This window comes from Rhinopithecus bieti, unplaced genomic scaffold (genome assembly GCF_001698545.2).
Source record: "Rhinopithecus bieti isolate Rb0 unplaced genomic scaffold, ASM169854v2 scaffold_10712, whole genome shotgun sequence".
In the NCBI taxonomy this organism is placed as follows: domain Eukaryota; kingdom Metazoa; phylum Chordata; class Mammalia; order Primates; family Cercopithecidae; genus Rhinopithecus; species Rhinopithecus bieti.
Genome location: NW_016806920.1, coordinates 1,238,700 through 1,247,704, shown reverse-complemented (window position 1 = coordinate 1,247,704; position 9,005 = coordinate 1,238,700). Strand labels below are relative to the sequence as shown.

The following is a 9,005-nucleotide window of genomic DNA, read 5'->3' as shown; positions in this document are numbered from 1 at the left end:
GTGTTTGTTGGTCAAAAAAAAATCTCACATTTTTTGTTTTTTTTTTTTTGGAGACAGAATCTCACTCTGTCACCCAGTCTGGAGTCCAGTGGCACAATCTCTGCTCACTGCAACCTCCACCTCCAGGGTTCAAGAGATCCTCCTGCCTCAGCCTCCTGAGTAGCTGGGATCACAGGCGCGTATCACCACACCCAGTTAATTTTTGTATTTTTAGTAGAGACAGAGTTTCACCATGTTGGCCAGGCTGTTCTCGAACTCCTGACCTCAAGTGATCCACCCACCCTGGCCTCCCAAAGTGCTGGGATTACAGGTGTGAGCCACCGTTAACTTCTATAACACATTTATATGCTGCTTTAATGGCTTACAAAGGACTCTACCATAAATGCTTACAATGCATCTCAAAGCAACCCTATGTCAGGTAGAGACTGTTATCCTCTCAGGTTGCCTGCCCTCACAAGACAGTCCGCAATGATCCTTGCCTCATGTCCTTGTGTAATCCCCTCCCATACTGAATCAGGACAGGTCTGCGGGACCAACTGAATACATCTGAAATGATGGTGTACAACTTCCACAGGTAAGGCATAAAAGGCACTGCAGCGTCCACTTCGGTGGCTTGAATCTTGGGAAATTCATCTGCCACCTCATGAGAACAGCCCTATGGCAAGCCCATCGTGGAAAGTAACCAACCTGCCAACACCAACTGGCCAGCCATGTGAGTAAGCCACCTTGGAAGTGAATTTTTTAGCTCCAGTGATGCTCCTATAAAACTTCCACTCCTGCTGATATCTGACAGCAACCTCCAGAGACCCAAGAAAGGCCCCTCAAATTGCTGACCCACAGCAACCATGAGATAACAAACAATTACTGTTGTTTTCAGCCACTAAGTTTTTCATGTTACAAAACAACAGAGAACCCAGTTTTACATATGAGGCTCAGAGGGGTTAATTTACCAACTATCATACAGGAATGAGTAGAGAAAACAGATCTGCAACCCAGTCTTTAGGTTTTAGGTTCAAGAAGGTTCAAACAATACCACCTTCTTCTCAACTAAAATAAGGTATAATACTGTAAGGATGATCATTCCTATACGATTATATGACTGACGCTAGTACGTCAGGCCTCCTACAGTACATAGACACAGTATATGTCCCTGTATTCTTAACAAATATAATGCGAATCTACAAAATAAGTGAATTTGTGGTGCTCCATTGCGCTCTGTGGAGTTCTTACTATTTTCTGGAAAATTGCTATTTTTAATGTGCGTATCTTGAAAATAAACACTCAACACATTTAGAGAATTTTAATAATGAAATATTACTGACACTGGGACTACACACTTAACAATCTTAATTACAATTAGCATTTGTGTAATTTTAAACAATTAGAATATGTCAGACAGGAAATGCTCAACTGCTGTTTAAGGTTCTGCTTTTTGGCTTTAGGTCTTCAACCTCGTAGCATTACACAAATGTAGTAAAATGTATTATCAAAATGCTCCTGATGGTAAAATATTAAATCAAAATCCAGAAAGTAGTTACTATCTTACAGAACAAGGTAGCCAGCTCTTAAGCCTGTCTACTTCTGGAGAAGGTCAAAAGAACATTTTATCATTATAATCACATCTGCATATAATGTCCCTTCACACAAATCTCCTCTTTTGAGCCATATAACTTTGCAAAACAGGTAGGCAGGACAGGTATACTACCATCCCATTTTTCAATGATGGCCTTAGAGAAGTCTGAGTAACTTAACTAAGGATACATAACTAATAAAAGGAATTGCAAGAATCTAATCTACAAGTTTTTAGCACCAAATCCCAGCCTTTTCTTCTAAGCCATGTTTTAGCGCAGCGGTGCTCTACCCTGACTGCCATGAGGACACCTAAGATGCTTTGAAAATATCACTGCCTGGACCTCATCCCCCAGATACTTGATTTAATTGCACTGTTTTGTGTCAGCAGTCTAATATATAATAAACCAGCGTTGGTAAATTCACAGAAAGTGTATGTATACCACAGGGAGAAAATGTTGATATGTCTATATGTAAACTGAAACATATTAACCCCCTAAGAACTTCCTCAAATACAAAAATATCTTGCAATAAAATCATGCAGAACAAGAAAGGGGAGAGGAGAAACCCAAGCCATTGGTTATAATGGCCATGGGGCCATTAAGGAATATTTTATTCCCCTAATCTCACTCCCTGAACCTCACCATGCCACACCTCAAGATATAGCTCAGATATTACCTTCTGTGAGTCCTTCAGGATCACAAAAATAACGAAGTCCATTTTTTTGCATCTATCTTACCTTGAACTCTATCATAGTACATATTGCCCCTCAAAGCATTGCTTTATTTATACATTTATTTTTATTTTATTTTATTTTATTTTATTTTTTTGAGATGGAATCTTGCTCTGTCACCCAGGCTGGAGTGCAGTGGCACATTCTCGACTCACTGCAACCTCTGCCTCTTAAGTTCAAATGATTCTCCTGCCTCAGCCTCCTGGGTAGCTAGGATTACAGGTACGTGTCACCACGCCTGGCTAATTTTTGTATTTTCAGTAGAGACGGGGTTTTGCCATGTTGACCAGGCTAGTTCCGAACTCCTGACCTCTGGTGATCCACCCACCTCAGCCTCCCAAAGTGCTAGTATTACAGGGGTGAGCCACCGTGCCCACATTGCTTTATTTATATATCCCTTTCTCTCACTGCCCTGAGGGTTCCTTAACCCATTTATGCCAGAGGTTGCAAATTTTTTTTGTGAAAAATCAGGCCTTGGTTATGACCTTGAGAAGTAGGATATAAATAACTCTCACTAGCTTAGCGTTCCAATAATGGAGCACTCTCCACATGGTAAGAACACACACATCTGTTTCTCCGGCCTTCGCAATCTCTTGTGATGTTCCACGATCCTATATCCAACTGCCTTCTAGACATCTCACACTTGCCAATGATAAGCATGTTAAACACAGGTCCAAAGTTGAACTCATTCTCTTCTCCCTCATACCTTCTTCCTCTTCTCTTTTCCCACTCACTACCCAGAAACCTACGAAGTATTCTAACATTCTCACTCTCCCATATCTTTTACATTCAAACAGTCACAAAGACCAGCAAATTCTCCCTCATCTTACTTTTCCTAAACATTCTCACTTCTCTATTCCCACTACTTCCACCCTTATCTAAGCTTTCAACCTCTCTTATCCATATTAATGCACTGTCCTTGAAAGCTTCCAATCTTGCCATGTCCCCACACCCAACCCCACTCCACTCTCAATCTACCCAGCACACTGCTTTCAGTGATCTTCCATGACACTCACAATTCTTCAGTGGCTGATTACTACACATGGTATAGGAAGTGTACCCTGAACTGGCTACCCAGTTTCATCTCCTTTCACTCCTGACCTTGTCCTTCACACTCTAACTTACCTACATATAGTGCCCAGTACACATTATGTTCTCGTAATGCCACACAACTACTCAGGCTGTTAGCTTTACCTAGAAATGCTTTCTACTGCTTATCAGCATGCCCGCTCCTACTCAGTTTTCAAGTCTCAGCTCAAACACAACCACTACTGAAACCCTTCCCTGGCATTGCAGGCAGAGATCAAGAGCTCTTGTTAGATTTCATTTGCACTTGTACCTACCTCGTTATAGCAAATAGCATACTCGAACTACATATTCGAACTACTGGTCAAGATATCTGTAGTCCTATTAGACTATAAGATCCTTGGTCAAAGACAATGACTTTTCATCTTTATATCCTCCTCACTAGTTCAATTCACAGTCACTAGTTCCATGTACATTACTGGTTCAATGCAGATATATAAGAAAAAAGGAGAGGAGAGGTTAATGAATAAGGTATGGGCCAATGAAAGAACAAGAAAATCAACTGGACTTTGAGTATAGAAAAAAAAAAATACCAGATCTTAAGAAAGTACAGACATCTGTAGTACAGACATTTGTTACTGTAGTACAGACATCCATTACTAAGTCCTAACCATTAAAAAAAAATAGAAAAATATGGTTATTCAGGTAGTATGAAGATGACAAAAAAAAAAAACTTATTATTGGACTAAGTAGACATTAAGAAGGTAAAAGTTTCCAGTGGAACAGTTGCCAAAGATCAACAGAGAAGCCAGAGAGAAAGATGGCTGTTTCTAGGAACCAAGTAATTCATTGACCTAAATTCATGGACTGATCAAGACTGCCACCTTTCTCTCAGTTCCAACCCCTCTCCTTTGTCATTATTTTGCATCACCCTTTCTGAGTCCCCACTACCAAATCCCCAATGCCATGGGTAGTTTCCCTCCAGTGGAGGCACAGGTCCAGGCCAATGGCTTAATCCGGATGCAAGGGCAGCGGGTGGGAGGGTATCTTTGTTCTTATGTCTAGGACTTTGAGGAAAAATGAAACAACTATTTACTGAGAATTTATTTTATGGCAGATATTGTGCTACATTACACTCACTGACTGAATTTCACAGTAATCATGAGTAATTATCCCATTTACGCATGAGGAATTTATGTCCAAGGTGAACAGCTAAGCAATGACAGGGCCCGCCTGAAAACCTAAGAATGACAACCTCCAGAGCTTTTTCTATACCCTCACTACCTCAAAATGGCGGGAGATGTGGTCCAACCATTCTAGGTTGGCACTCAGAAGACATTTGCCTCCAAAACACTATTATATATGTCGATTAGAGTCTACAGTACCACTAACATATAATAGGCACACAATGAGTTTAAAAAGCTTTCCTTACTGCCATATGAAAGTAAGTACTACATTTCCTGGGGTCCGGACCTGGAAATCTAAATGCTATTTATTCCTATCAGTACACTGTTCACTTTACAAACAATAGACTTGAAAATGAACTTGTGGAATACAATGGGTTCTTAAGTAAGGCTTTTCTTTAAGAATATTTTCTTGCTTCCACAAAAAATATAAAAGCCACCAAGGATAGAATGATTTTGCCTTGTTAACTTGTAAGAACAATGACACTAGAAGAAACCTGTGGGAAATATGCTTATCTGACCAGGTGTTCATTTTCGGTGGGCTGTCATTTAAGTAAAACATCATACTAAACCCCACAGACCACAGCTTACGATAGAAATGCCACAAACTATAGCAGTACAGTTGATATGCCTATAATCTACTGACAAAACGTACTCCTCAGTAACGTGAAACCAGATGTCTGGTGTGAAATCAGATGTCTGTGAACTTGTCTTTCTCAGTTTTCAGAGCAGTATTAGATACGCTAAATACTCAGCTAAGCTGTATATTAAATCCACAACTTGGCAAAATCATGACAGTTTGGACATGAAGCATCAGCATTTTTATTGTAATTCTTATAAACCAAAGACATTTCTGAAATAGAAATCCTAAGTTTAAGTACTCAGCTAAATACAGTAGTATGTCTTTCTCACTTTAAGAACAGTGTCAGGGCTTTTTAAACACATTATAGAAATTCTTTCCCTTCATTTTTCAAGCTGACACACTTTATCCAGGGCTGTGGAATGATCTGATAAGGTCACATCAGGTGTCAGTCCCTGTCCCAGAAATTCTAGGATCAGATACACCAGGTGATCCCCTGTGAAAAGCAAATCCCAGGGAGGCTTAACAGTTATAGGAAAGTTAGGTACTACATGGCTTTCCACAATCAAAGGGAAGATCATAGGAAAGTAATGGGTAAGCACAGAAAAACAGGGAGGGAAATTTAAAAGTACTTACGTGCCAGGCACTGTTTTTTCACACATTCTTTTATATATACTCTTTGTTCTGTTTTGATGGATAAGAAGTCAAGCAGCAGGGAAGTTTTAATGGCCCAAAGTGACACAGCTAATAAAATAAGAGCCAGAAATCAAGCTTATGTCCAAAAGACTATAAAAGTCATGCTACTTCTACATGAAGGTTTCGGGTGAAGTGAGGAGGGGTGGTAAATAGCCAAGAAGAAGGAGAAAAAGGAAGAAATGTATAATTTTACCAAATAACAGTGAAATAGATATATATATAAAAACATGAATTATGTCCCACATATGTTCCATATATAATAGTTAAGATGTATGCATTTTTAACATATACTTAAGTTGCATATTTAGTATGTGTATATATGGAACAAAAAGTTGAAGAAATAAGTATCAAATTGTTAAATGGTCATCTGAGAGTAGGCTCATAGGAATCTCACATTTTGCCTTTTACATCCCTCCCAGATTTAATTCTAAATAACTTTTTTTGACTTTGTATTACTCTTATAACCAGAAAAAGCCAAAGAACTATTCTAGCTTAGATTTTTTAAATGAGGCTAAATGCACAGAAACCTATGCAAGTTAATGGTCTACTTTCGCATTTGTTTTTCTAAGTACATCATCATTTACACTCTCCATGATTCCTAATATTAGGTCCTTCTTATGGAACAACTACAAAAGTTATCCTCATCTAATTATTATACTTGTACACTGGAAAACGACTGTAACATTATTCAGTATAGGACACAAATAGCCAAGGTCAGTCATCCTTATAAGTTTATTACTGAAAGTACTAGAAAGGTGGAATAATAATTATGTTCACAACACTGTACAGACCTGCAAACCACTATGATCAGCGGTACAGGGAAAGTCTTGTACATTAACATGTAACGATTCAGAAAGTCCACAAAACTGGTGGAAGGCCTGCCCCAAAACAGCCATCTCCAATACAATCTCATCATTCTCACCATCCTACTTTTATCGAAGTGCTGATAAAAAGTGCTCAGCACATGTTAAAAAAGACAGAATTAGCTATTGAATCAATGAAGGAACCCATTATCAATGAACAATCACTTCCTGGTTTTCCATAAAGTAAATTATGTGGTCGCCTATCACTTGAGCACAAACAGGCACGTTCAGGATACAGGCAGCCAGTATGAGAAAAGGCGGCCGATCGCAGAGGGCAATTCTACTTTTCCTGTGTAAGAATCCAAGAATGTGGTTTACTACATTCCTGCTTGTAGCTAATCTGAATTTCAACTAATTTAAAACGGTTATTTATATGTGACATACAGGATGCATAAGGAGTTCCCAACCTTGTGAGAGGAGATGTGTTTCATTTCACCATACAGGGGAGAGGGAAGCAGTGTATTAAAGAAGTAACAGAAAAGTCCCACTGAAGAACCAATGAAATAGACCACACTGAAAATCACAGTAAGCCTCAAAGGACTTCAGTGTCCTTTTTGGCAACTTTTCAAAAGTGAATGGAATGCTTGCAAGGAGGTACCAAGAGTGAAAGTCCAGAGAAAAAGGCCCAGCCCAGTCATCTCTCTCCTCTCAGAACATCTTCTGTAAGCTTGAGAGAAAATCCCAAAGAACTTCAACATCAGTAACCTTGTTACTAACTTCATGCCTCGGGGTCCTAAAGGATTTTTTCAGGAGTCCCCTTTTAAAATGTAAACATCCCTAGCGGGGGTTACTGTTCATTATCAAACAGGACCTGGATTCTTTAGTGCTATGGTCTCAGGGATTAGTCAAAGCTGGCTAATAAGATAGGGGCCGAAGACAGACAACTAGAGAGGACCATTGTTCCAAGGTGAAAACAGGTAAAGGGGAAGGGCAGTCTTCTGTCGGGCTAAAAGGGATCCATATGCCCAAGCTGTTAAACTCCCAAGCAACTTTATAGACTGTGTGAGCCTGAAAACAGTCCGGGGCTTGGGGCCTGTGACTTTGAAGGTGGGTCCTCCAGTTCCCGATGAAAAGGTAGAATCTGGGCCCATGTTCCCCCGCAGTAGTTCTGGATCTAGCCCTTCTCTCTCTCGCTCTCAGGATAGTCCTAGCTCCTTCCACCCCTGAGCATTCCTTACTTACCCTTTCTCCCGCTCTTCCTCGGTGAGAAGGGGTAAGTGGTTATTTTGTGCCCTCGCCCAATTTGGCCAAAACCCTAAAAGTAAAAAACGACAGACAGACACGTGCTTTAAAATCCTGTTGTTCAAGCCTGAGGCTCTCCCACCACCTGCCCAACACTTCCAGGCAGAAAGCAGCGCGCTCCCTCACGGCCAGGGCCGGGGACCGGACTAGTCCCCTTTGTGAGGAATGGGAGGGCGCGTCCTGGAGGCGCCGGCTCGGCGAGGACGAGGGGGCCGGCTCCGTGCCAGGTGTGCCGCCTCTGGCGCCGGTTTCCCACCCTAGTTAGCCAGTGGCACCAGGAAGAGGACTAGACAGGGGTGGCCGCCGCACGCGCCTCACATAAACACGCGCACGCACACATGCTCTCGATCACGCAGGACTCGCTGCCGCGCACCCCTCCGCCCCAGCAACGCTCGACCCACCGGAGCCGGGGCCGACTCCCAGGGAAGGGTCCCCAGCCCAGGAGACCACCGAGGGTCTGCGGCTGCGTGCCTGCCCACCCCCGCCAGCCTCACAGCCCCCTGCCCGCCGCCGGACGCCGAGCGCCCGCCCTCCGCACCCGCTGCGCAGCTCAGCCCAGGGGAAGTCCCCGCGCAGACCCCGCCCTCCACCGGCGGCAAGCTCCGCCCCGCTCCCCCTGCGCGCGGTGGCCGTCCGAAGCTCCGCCCCCGGCGGAGAACTGGTCTCTGGACCGCCCGCCCAGGTCGGGCTCAAAATGCGGCCTGGATCTGAAAGGATCAGAAACGACAGTAATTCAGCAAGCAATTATTGAGCACTTGCCCTAAGCTCAGTAACGTACTAACGGGGGAGAGGACAGTAAAGAGCTGAAAAGTCTGTGAAACTGTGTTTTCAGCTCCTCCTCTTGTTTTGTAAGTCAGGAAACAGAGAACCCTCACAGTTGCTTAAGTGCAAGACAGCAGTGGCAAAGCACCTGACGAACGATCTTTGGGCAACTCCTCATTGCATTTTTTCCTACTCAGGTACACTCAGGAAAACTATTCAGTTTTGCTGCCTCCAGGTAAACCAAAGTGAGTAATACAGGACAGGCGGTTTACTTGAGATAAACTGGAATTTCATACTGAAGGTTTCGCCCTCAAATGGGTCAAACTCTTTTTTTTTTTTTTTTTTTTTTT

At 42.3% G+C, this 9,005-nt stretch overlaps 1 protein-coding gene across 9 annotated transcripts in view; it reads right to left on the bottom strand.

Moving 5' to 3' along the window:
- Positions 1–8,519, bottom strand: part of IMMP2L (inner mitochondrial membrane peptidase subunit 2) — a 929,145-nt gene extending 920,626 nt beyond the window's left edge. For 3 of the 9 annotated variants that reach the window (XM_017878669.1, XM_017878675.1, XM_017878677.1), the window contains exons 1-2: positions 8,432–8,519; positions 7,834–7,906 (exon numbers count right to left, since the gene is read on the bottom strand). The gene's annotated coding sequence lies outside the window, so the exon portion shown is untranslated. The other 6 variants (XM_017878670.1, XM_017878673.1, XM_017878676.1 and 3 more) reach the window with 5 other exon arrangements.
- Between the last annotated feature and the right edge of the window lie 486 nt (positions 8,520–9,005).